Below are 9,863 nucleotides of genomic sequence, written 5' to 3'. Positions count from 1 at the left end.
ACTCTTCCCAGATTGCCCCTAAATTTCTCCATCTCATCAGCAAATCCTCTCCATGTCAGCAGAACACAAAGAAACCCGACCCGAGAACCAGGAATCTCTCTCTCTTCCCGTCATTTTGCCCTAACCTCATCTCAAGAAATTCCCAATTTCTAAATTTCTCATCTTCTTCCCACAAGCCCCTCGTTGAATTTGCTAGCTACCTCTTCATGTCGCGGCATTTCGGTCGACAACCCTTCAATCAAATCTTTCTCATATTTCAGATACGTGGGTTTTCAAAACCATATATCTTCCATAGCAGCCTGCAATCACAACTTTCCCTTTTTAATACGCCTGCTTCACTTGCTCCAATTTTAAAGTGCCCAAAAAAATTTTCACTTGCGTAATTTCCTCACGAAAATGTCTTCCATCGGAACTTCAAAGGGAATCCTGGAAATCGGAAAGTTCGCTTTCTATGTCTCAATCCCGATTGATCTGATGTATACTTTGGCAAACAATTCCGAGAATATGAAGAAACTCGTCCACAAGGTATTCTTTTTCCTCAGTCGGTGCTATGAAATTGGTGTGTTCTGGTTATTGAATCTGTGATTACATGACACCTGGGGATTTTTTGAAGTAAAAGAGAAGAAAATGCTTAAGAAAATGGACCATTCTGAAGCATTTTATTTTTCTTTCATCCGAATGGTCCTTAGTTTGTGGAGAATATTCTCGATAGGGCTGAACTAGTTTTTCTTTAGAAGATTGAATCGAGATTTATTACGTTTTTGTGGTTTGGAAAATCCTTATTAATTGGTTGATAGAGTAATTTTGGGAATCCATCATTGATGTTAGACATTTTTTGAATTGGGAACTATTCTGATTCTTACACGTCGTGTTTAGGTCTAACATTTTCAGACTATAAACTTCTTGGATACGTGTCCAATGTTCCTCAAAAGTCTCCTTACTTATGCAGGGATCAAATATCTCTTTTTTACTAGCTTATACGAATTTATGAATGAAGCAATGGTAAGTTAGTATAATTTCTTAGGAATTTGATCAAATAGAATCTGCTTATCCACCTTTGCTAAAAGGATTCTCGAGGCTCTCAGAGAATTAATGGTAAACAATAAGGATAGGGAGAATAAGGAGATAAAGAGCAGAAGTAAGACAGGGTAGCTCCAAAATATTGGGGTTGTGACAATGTTGATAATGTTGCTCTAGGCAATACATGACTATGAAAGCAGACTCGACATGGGTTTCCCCCAAACACTTGGATTTTGCCTCTGGTTTCACAGGCTTTTGAAGTATGGCTAGATACTAGACCAGTGATAGCCCCAAACACTAGGATTTTGCCTCTGGTTTCATGGGCTTTTGAGATACAAGAAGGGACTAGGCTTGTATATAATATTTTGAGCTGCTTTTAAGGTTTATGGCACATTTTTTATCTCTTAATTGGATTTGAAATTCAATACAAAACCCTAAATGGTTGTTTACTAGTGATCTTATGTTTCTTTTTTGTATTTTCCCAATGAGATGTTTTGCAACAATAAATGGCTGCTTAGGTGTTAAGGAATGTTTTAAAAAATTTCTTAAATAAAATTTTAAATTGTTTTCAGGAATAATTTTTTTTTTTTTGAGAACTTAAATGTGAAAAACAGTTTTCTTGGCTTTTTCTCCATGAATGCACTAGAAAGAGTTTTTAAGAAAAGAAATGAAATCATCAATCCAATCAAAGAGAGAGGAAAAAAAAAAAGAAATGATGAAATTATCAAAATGTTTCCTAGTTCCTGTTAGTTTTGTGTTGTAAGAAAACATGTACGCTTGTAGGCTTGGTTAAAATGTGTGAAAATCAATGATACATATCAAGGTAGCTTATTTAAATCAGTGATCAGGTTCATATTTATTACGTCTTAGGTTTTATTAGGTAAGTAGAGACTTATGTTTTAATTAGGTAAGTAGAGACTTATGTTTTAATTATTCTTGTTGGTATTATCCTTTATTCGTAAAAGCTAGAATTCATATTTGTATGTCTATCATCTTCTGAAATACGTTCATATTGTTTGGTGGAAGTTTGATGTATATTTTTGAATTTACTTTGATTAGTTTTCTTAAGACTTTTGTTGTGCTGAGGAGAGAATTTGATTAATGTGCTTCTAAAGGATTGTGGACTATGTTGCATGGGTTGGGGTATGAGTGTCAAGTGCAGGTGTTTGTCTAATTGTTCAATCCTTCATAACTCAAATTTTAGGTTGTGAAGACTTGGCTAAAAATGATCCAAAAAAGGGGCATGGACACCTTTTCCCTCTAAAAAAAAAATCAATTAAAATAAATTGACATAAAAATAAATTGACATGAAAATAAATTGACAATGAAAATGTCCTATTTAAAAGCTCCCACCTTAAGGTACCCTAGGTACTACCTTAGCTAAACATGAACTCAACCTCTCCCAAGCCTTGGGTCTTCCTTTGTGACCCTTAGAGCATCCTATTATGTGGTTCTCTTGAGTGCTCAAGTGGTCCACCAATGGTTTTTTGGGACTGTACCTTAGGTACACCTTAATGACCTTTAAGTATTACCTTAAGAGACCCTAGGTACTACCTTAGCTAAACTTGAACTCAACCTCTCCTAAGCCTCGAGCTTTCCTTGGCTTTCCTTTGTGAGCCTTAAAGCATCTCATTATGTGGTTGAGCATCTCATTATGTGGTTCTCTTGAGTGCTCAAGTGGTCCACCAAAGGTTTTTTGTAATTGTACCTTAGGTACTACCTTAAGAGCCCTTAGGTACTACCTTAATGGCCTTTAGGTACTAGCTAAAGGGACCCTAGGTACTACCTTAGCTAAACATGAACTCAACCTCTCCCAAGCCTCGGGTCTTCCTTTGTGACCCTTAGAGCATCCCATTATGCGGTTCTCTTAAGTGCTCAAGAGGTTCACCAAAGGTTTTTTGGGACTGTACCTTAAGTACTACCTTAAGGGCCCTTAGGTACTACCTTAATGGCCTTTAGGTACTAGCTTAAGGGACCCTAGGTACTACCTTAAGGTAAACATGAACTCAACCTCTCCCAAGCCTCGGGCCTTCCTTTGTGACCCTTAAAGCATCCCATTATGTGGTTCTCTTGAGTGCTCAAGTGGTCTACCAATGGTTTTTTGGGACTGTACCTTAGGTACTACCTTAATGGCCTTTAGGTACTACCTTAAGGGACCCTAGGTACTACCTTAGCTAAACATGAACTCAACCTCTCCCAAGCCTCGAGTCTTTCTTTGTGACCCTTAGAGCATCCCATTATGTGGTTCTCTTCAGTGCTCAAGTGGTCCACCAAAGTTATTTTGCACTGTACCTTAGGTACTACCTTAAGAGCCCTTAGGTACTACCTTAATGGTCTTTAGGTACTACCTTAAGGGACCCTAGGTACTCCCTTAGCTAAACTTGAACTCAACCTCTCCCAAGCCTCGGGTCTTCCTTTGTGACCCTTAGAGCATCCCATTATGTGGTTCTCTTCAGTGCTCAAGTGGTCCACCAAAGTTATTTTGCACTGTACCTTAAGTACTACCTTAAGAGCCCTTTGGTACTACCTTAATGGCTTTTAGTACTACCTTAAGGGACCCTAGGTACTACCTTAGCTAAACTTGAACTCAACCTCTCCCAAGCCTCGGGTCTTCCTTGGTGACTCTTAGAGCATCCCATTATGTGGTTCTCTTGAGTATTGAAGTGGTCCACCAAAGGTTTTTTGGGACTGTACCTTAGGTACTACCTTAAGGGCCCTTAGGTACTACCTTAATGGCCTTTAGGTACTACCTTAAGGGACCTTAGGTACTACCTTAAGGTAAACTTGAACTCAACCTCTCCCAAGCCTCGGGTCTTCCTTGGTGACCCTTAGAGCATCCCATTATGTGGTTATCTTGAGTGTTGAAGTGGTCCACCAAAGGTTTTTTAGGACTGTACCTTAGGTACTACCTTAAGGGCCCTTAGGTACTACCTTAAGAGACCCTAGGTACTACCTTAAGGTAAACTTGAACTCAACCTCTCCCAAGCCTTGTGTCTTCCTTGGTGACCCTTATAGCATCCCATTATGTGGTTGTCTTCAGTGTTGAAGTGGTCCATTATTGGTTTTTTGGGATTGTAGCTTAGGTACTACCTTAAGGGCCCTTAGGTACTACCTTAGTGGCCTTGAGGTACTACCTTAAGGTAAACTTGAACTCAACCTCTCCCAAGCCTCGGGTCTTCCTTTGTGACCCTTGGACCATCCCATTATGTGGTTCTCTTCATTCCTCAAGTGGTCCACCAATGGCTTCTTGGGACTGTAGCTTAGGTACTACCTTAAGGGCCCTTAGGTACCACCTTAAGAGACCCTAGGTACTATCTTAAGGTAAACAGACTCTTTCCTTTAAGGAGATAAGAGCTTTGATGAACCAACTTGAGGAAAATTTGACAGTAATGATGACATGGAGTCAATATGGGGATGAACTCAATCGATGGTACTAGCAAGGTAAGCAATACTCCCATTTAAAGGATATGTATGTGTTTGGGGGGTGGAGTTGCATTTGAGTATGCTTAGCATTTGTCATGTTACTGAAATGCATGCTCATCCCCCATCTGCTTCTAATATTAGGAGTATGCTTAACGAGAAATACATTACCTGCATAAGTTGCTCAAAAGTTCATCTGTTCAGTGTGCATGCAAGTTATACTAGCATATAAAATGAAAAATTGCAAACAGGACATGTGAAAAAGGTCTAATGTTAGATCCCAGATTTGATTCATAATCCAATGTGTCATTTGTTTTTAACTATGGTTAAACTTGAAAGAAAGAAATTTAAAATACTTTCACTCAAACCAACTTTATTTGGTTGAGAAGTTTGTACCCTATCCAATTTCACCCAAACACAAGGTAGTAAAAAAACATTATCTGTAATTGTACATGTCAGCAGCAAGGATGGCATGAATGTCCTTGTTCTCAATATAAGATAAAGTGTATATCTCGGGGACATGGGCTCTAAAATGCATGGCAACTATGAGAACTGACCAATATTTGACCCATTTCGATGAACATAGATAATGTATTTGGAGACTGGCTCAAAAAGGGATAGGAGAGTTAAGATGATCTCACTAGGTGAGTCTTGGATTTGGAATTTGAGGGCCTTCTGAACTCTTAGGAATTAGATCTGCTGGTATGCTGATGCTGACAATTGATTTGGTTTATCCATACAGGGGCTGGCTTGAGACTAGGTTCTGGAAAACATATGCTCACCTTGAATCACAAAATAGTGTAAGAGTGACATAACCTGAACCTAATTTTTATGAATGTTATTGTATGATGGTACTTTTAGAAAGCTGAACTCAAACCCAACCACATCAGACTTGGTGTGATCATAGTTAGATAACTATATTGCAACATCCCATTTGATGCATGCATTTTAATGGAAAATTTTCAACTACTTTAAAAGCTAGTCGCCGAAGCCAGTTCTTGGAGTGTTGCTGATTTGTGTTGTTTATAATGAAATGTGGAACCGTGCTTACATGCAGCCATTTCCTGCAAAATGCAGAGGCTTAGGTCTGCTACTAGGCAGCCCATTCTAGCACCCTAGAAAAAGGAGCCTACATTGGGTAAGCAAGCTTCCTATATCAAAACGTGCAACTTGGGTAATGGGGATAGAATTCGGTTCTGGGATGACCTGTGGTGGGGGGAACAACCTTTGGGTGTCCAATATCCAAGATTACTTAGAGTAGTCACGGATAAAAATGCTCCTATTTCATCAATTCTTGGTTCTACCCGCCCTTTCTCTTGGAATTTCACTTTTCGCCGAAATCTTTCTGATTCTGAGATAGAAGATCTAGAGGGCCTTATGCAGTCTTTTGATCGTCTACACATTTCATCTTCGGTTCCAGATAAGAGATCTTGGTCCTTATCCCCTTCAGGTCTTTTCACAGTCAAATCTTTCTTTCTGGCCTTATCCCAATATTCTGTGTCGCCTCCAATTTTCCCTACCAAGTTTGTCTGGAATGCTCAAGTCCCTTTTAAAGTCAAGTCCTTTGTCTGGTTGGTGGCTCACAAGAAGGTTAATACTAATGACTTGCTACAATTGAGAAGACCTTACAAAGCACTTAGCCCTGACATATGTAAGTTGTGCATGAAGCATGGAGAAACAGTAGATCACCTATTCCTTCATTGCTCTTTGACGATAGGGTTGTGGCACAGATTATTTCAATCAGCAAAGATGGATTGGGTTTCCCCAAGGAGCATCTCTGACATGTTAGCTAGTAATTTTAATGGTTTTGGATTTTCCAAGAGAGGGATTGTTTTATGGCAAAACGCGTGCATCGCGTTAATGTGGGTGGTGTGGCGGGAAAGAAATGCAAGGATTTTCGAGGATAAAGCAAGGAATTCTGAGTATCTTTGGGATTCTATTTGTTTTCTTACCTCTTTTTGGGCTTTTTGTTCTAAGGTTTTTAAGGGGATTCCTCTTAATATGCTACAACTTGATTGGTTAGCGGCGTGTAACTAGAGTGTCTACTTTTCTCTTTTTGCACTTTCTTATATTTGATTTCTTGTAGTCTTGTTTTTCTTTGATGGGAGGATTCCTCATCCTTCTTTTGTACCTTCTTTTTATCAATATATTCCTTTGTCGTTTCCTATCAAAAAAAAAAAAAAAAAAAAAAAAAAAAATATTTTCCCATTTATCTGCTGCAAATGGTTCTTTGTGATTTTTCATTGTTTGAGACTTTGATCAGTAGCTGGCAGTAAAGTTTGATTTTGCATTTTTCTTCTGAATTTGGTGTTCACTATAAGTCCATTAATTTTGTAGGTGGATCATGAGAGACAAAACTGAGGTGCAGAAATGGAAGACGAATGTTGTGTGACAGAGAGTATTCTTTGCAATACTCGGTCAAAATGGAGTTGGTTTGAGGTAAAAGCACTTGCACTATCTCAGAGCATCAGTCTAATCATGTCTCATTTGATTTTTGTGTTAAAGAATTTTAAAAGCTATTTTAAAACCTGTAGCTAGTTTAAAAGTTAAGTGATGGTTTAATGGTTTTCAAGCTGGACCAAATAAATTAGGGTGATGCTACTATTTTGGACCAATGTTAATTTAATGGCAAGGTCATGATTAGAGCCACCTAAGAGCGTATAAGATTTTATTATCTCTTTTTGGTACTGCTTAGGTCAATCCTTCTTCAATGAGAGGAACCTTCTTGGGTGGAAATGGGAGTTTTGTGGGCAAAAGGCAGAGGAAAGCATGGAAACCTGTGCCACTATGTTTGTTTTTTATTATTTGGGTGGATAAAAATCATAGATAGTTTGAAGATGTGGAATAGCCCAAATGCTTAAAACCTGTTTCATATGTGCCCTTCTCCTTTGCTGAAGAGAGTGTCTTGATGCTTGATCTGTGTTTATGTTAGATTGCATTGACTGGTTGGCTTCTTATTAATGGGAGGGTGCTGGTTTTTTATTTTCCATTTTGAATTTGAGCACCCATGGCATACTACATGTTTGTTGGTTGAAATCTTGGTTGTTTAAAACATGTGAGAGAAAAGTTGAGAAAAAAATATGTAGAAACTTTATCCTTGGACACATCATCTTCACTAACTTCGGTTTTCTTGTCACAGAATGACCACTTACAGCAGAATAACAACCCATTGTCTTTTAATCAGCCATCAATGATGTTAAAAGACACTAGTCAAGATAGAGAAACTCAGCCATCAATGAGCTTAAACAAGATTTGGCTAATAGGTTTGGTATAGAGGGACAATTGGAGGACCAACAGAGGATAGGCTGGAAACTCATGTATGTGGATCATGAGAATGACGTTCTGCTAGTGGGGGATGATCCTAGGGAGTAAGTTCTCTATTTCATTAGTTAATAGAGCTCATTTATATTTGTGCATTTTAATATGAAGGAGTGGTAATACTAGAAAATGTGGAATAGGAAACATTCGGATTCTGAAGGAGTTATGAGGTGGGATCAATTCAAGGTAATGATGCGGGAAAGTATCTAACATGATGTGGTCATTTGCATTGAAGACCGTCTGATGCACCAATAAAAAAAAAATGGTTAGATTTAGATTGAAGGAGGGATGAGAGTAGAGGAAGCCCAAGAACGGCATAGGTTAACATGGGGAGAAAACACATGATTTCATTTGATTTAACAGAGTATGCCTTTAGCAGAGCCAAATGGCAATGGGGGATTTCTGTATCAAAGCTGAAATAGTTGGGATTTAAGGATTTTATGAGTTGGGTAATAGTCAATTTTGTTGATTTGTTGTCAATCTTTGGGGGCACTGTTGGAGAGAGTAAAATTACAGATAGTTTGAACATCGTGCTCATGTATGATGGTATATTTGTACTTTGGCAAACTTCTATTTACTTCAAGTTTTCCTGAGTAGCTAAGTTTGATCTAGAAAATGGATCAATGTGGTGTGTGTTGCACCAGTACATTGAAATGTGGCATGATGGTGTAGGTTCATTTAGAGTATTTATTTAGAAAACAATAAACAATCTCAAATAAAATATCAATTTGCTTTTTCCATTAGTAAAAAGTGGATTAATAAAACATTTTATTTAAAATGAAACTCTCTGTTCTATTATATTTCGATTTGTTACTTTTAATATATTTTAATTCTCAAAATGATTCTGAAGGAGAGTGATTCTTTTGATTGTTAGTTATGTTGTGGGAATGAGAGTAAACCATGATTTGGAATATGTTATTTGGACCATAAATAACTAGGCTATTAGCATTTTTCTGTACCCTACAGTGTCTAATACTTCACTTTGAATAGCATGGAACTATTGCTTACTTTATTAAGAATAGCTTTGATTGTATATCTGATTCTGGTAACAAGTTGACTTCGTGCTAGATTCATTTGATTTGGACAATAAATATCATTTTATTTAATGGCAAGAAAGCATGATTTTTCATTTGGTTCTTATTTAATTTTTTTACTGTTGTTGCTTTGGTCAATGTAATTTTCTCTACATGTATATTATGTTTATTTAATGTTACATTATAACCTCATTATGTTTTTTTTTTTTTTGCTTTTCTCTTGAAATGAACGCTGATGTTTTGACTTAGTAGGTGAATTTAGGTTAAAAGATGAGTACTCCGGATGCAACTCGAGCAGAACTTGCTCTTGTAATTTTGTATTTGAACAAAGCTGAAGCTAGGGATAAGATATGCAGGGCAATACAATATGGTTTGAAAATTTGGAGTGATGGACAGCCTGGTACTGCCCAAAATGTTGACAAATCAACCAGCTTGGCATGGAAAGTTTTCCATCTTTTTAAGGTTGGGTGATACCGTACATTGTGGTGTAAAACTTTTATCTATATATATATATATATATTAATCTTGTCTCCTATTTCTGTTGGCTTCTCCATTGTATACATAAGCAAAAGGGGCACCCTTAGTGCATTAAAAAAAAAAATTGATGTTGAACTTGCATTAAATCAAACACCAGAATGAGCATTCAAGTATCCTGTGAAAACGATGGACCTATAAGTACTGATTACAGATGCTTATGATGAGATGATCTATTTGGATGAACTCAGGTCTCACAAATGGGACCATTAATATCTGAAGCCTCTTATACAAAATGGTACTATTTTTTACCTAGGTATTGATTGAATTTGTATGATAATGAACCCCAAGAACCATCCAGATGTATAGTTACAGAATTGTAAGTTAATTATGAGCTAATTCAATACGATCGTTTTAGTATGTAACATTTTTTTCCTGGTGGACTTGGAACCTTAAGCCTCCCACAACCCCACGCAGTCCTCTTCAGTACCACTTCAGGCAAAGGCATCAAGGGCAAAGTATTCAAAACCGAATTCACTCGTACCCAAACAGAACAATGGCATGCCTGTGGCAACACACAGTAAAATGTGATCATCC

The 9,863-nt window shown here is 37.5% G+C and overlaps 1 long non-coding RNA gene across 1 annotated transcript; it reads left to right on the top strand.

Moving 5' to 3' along the window:
- LOC104877997 (uncharacterized) lies at positions 1-9,327 on the top strand. The gene is made up of 3 exons (XR_002029309.2): positions 1-525; positions 6,778-6,879; positions 9,045-9,327. It is a non-coding gene; the product is annotated as an uncharacterized LOC104877997 (long non-coding RNA).
- The last annotated feature ends 536 nt before the right edge of the window (positions 9,328-9,863 follow it).

This window comes from Vitis vinifera, chromosome 6, assembly GCF_030704535.1.
Source record: "Vitis vinifera cultivar Pinot Noir 40024 chromosome 6, ASM3070453v1".
Taxonomy (NCBI): Eukaryota; Viridiplantae; Streptophyta; class Magnoliopsida; order Vitales; family Vitaceae; genus Vitis; species Vitis vinifera.
The sequence above is the reverse complement of the archived record's forward strand: the minus strand, read 5'-3'. Positions and strand labels throughout refer to the sequence as shown.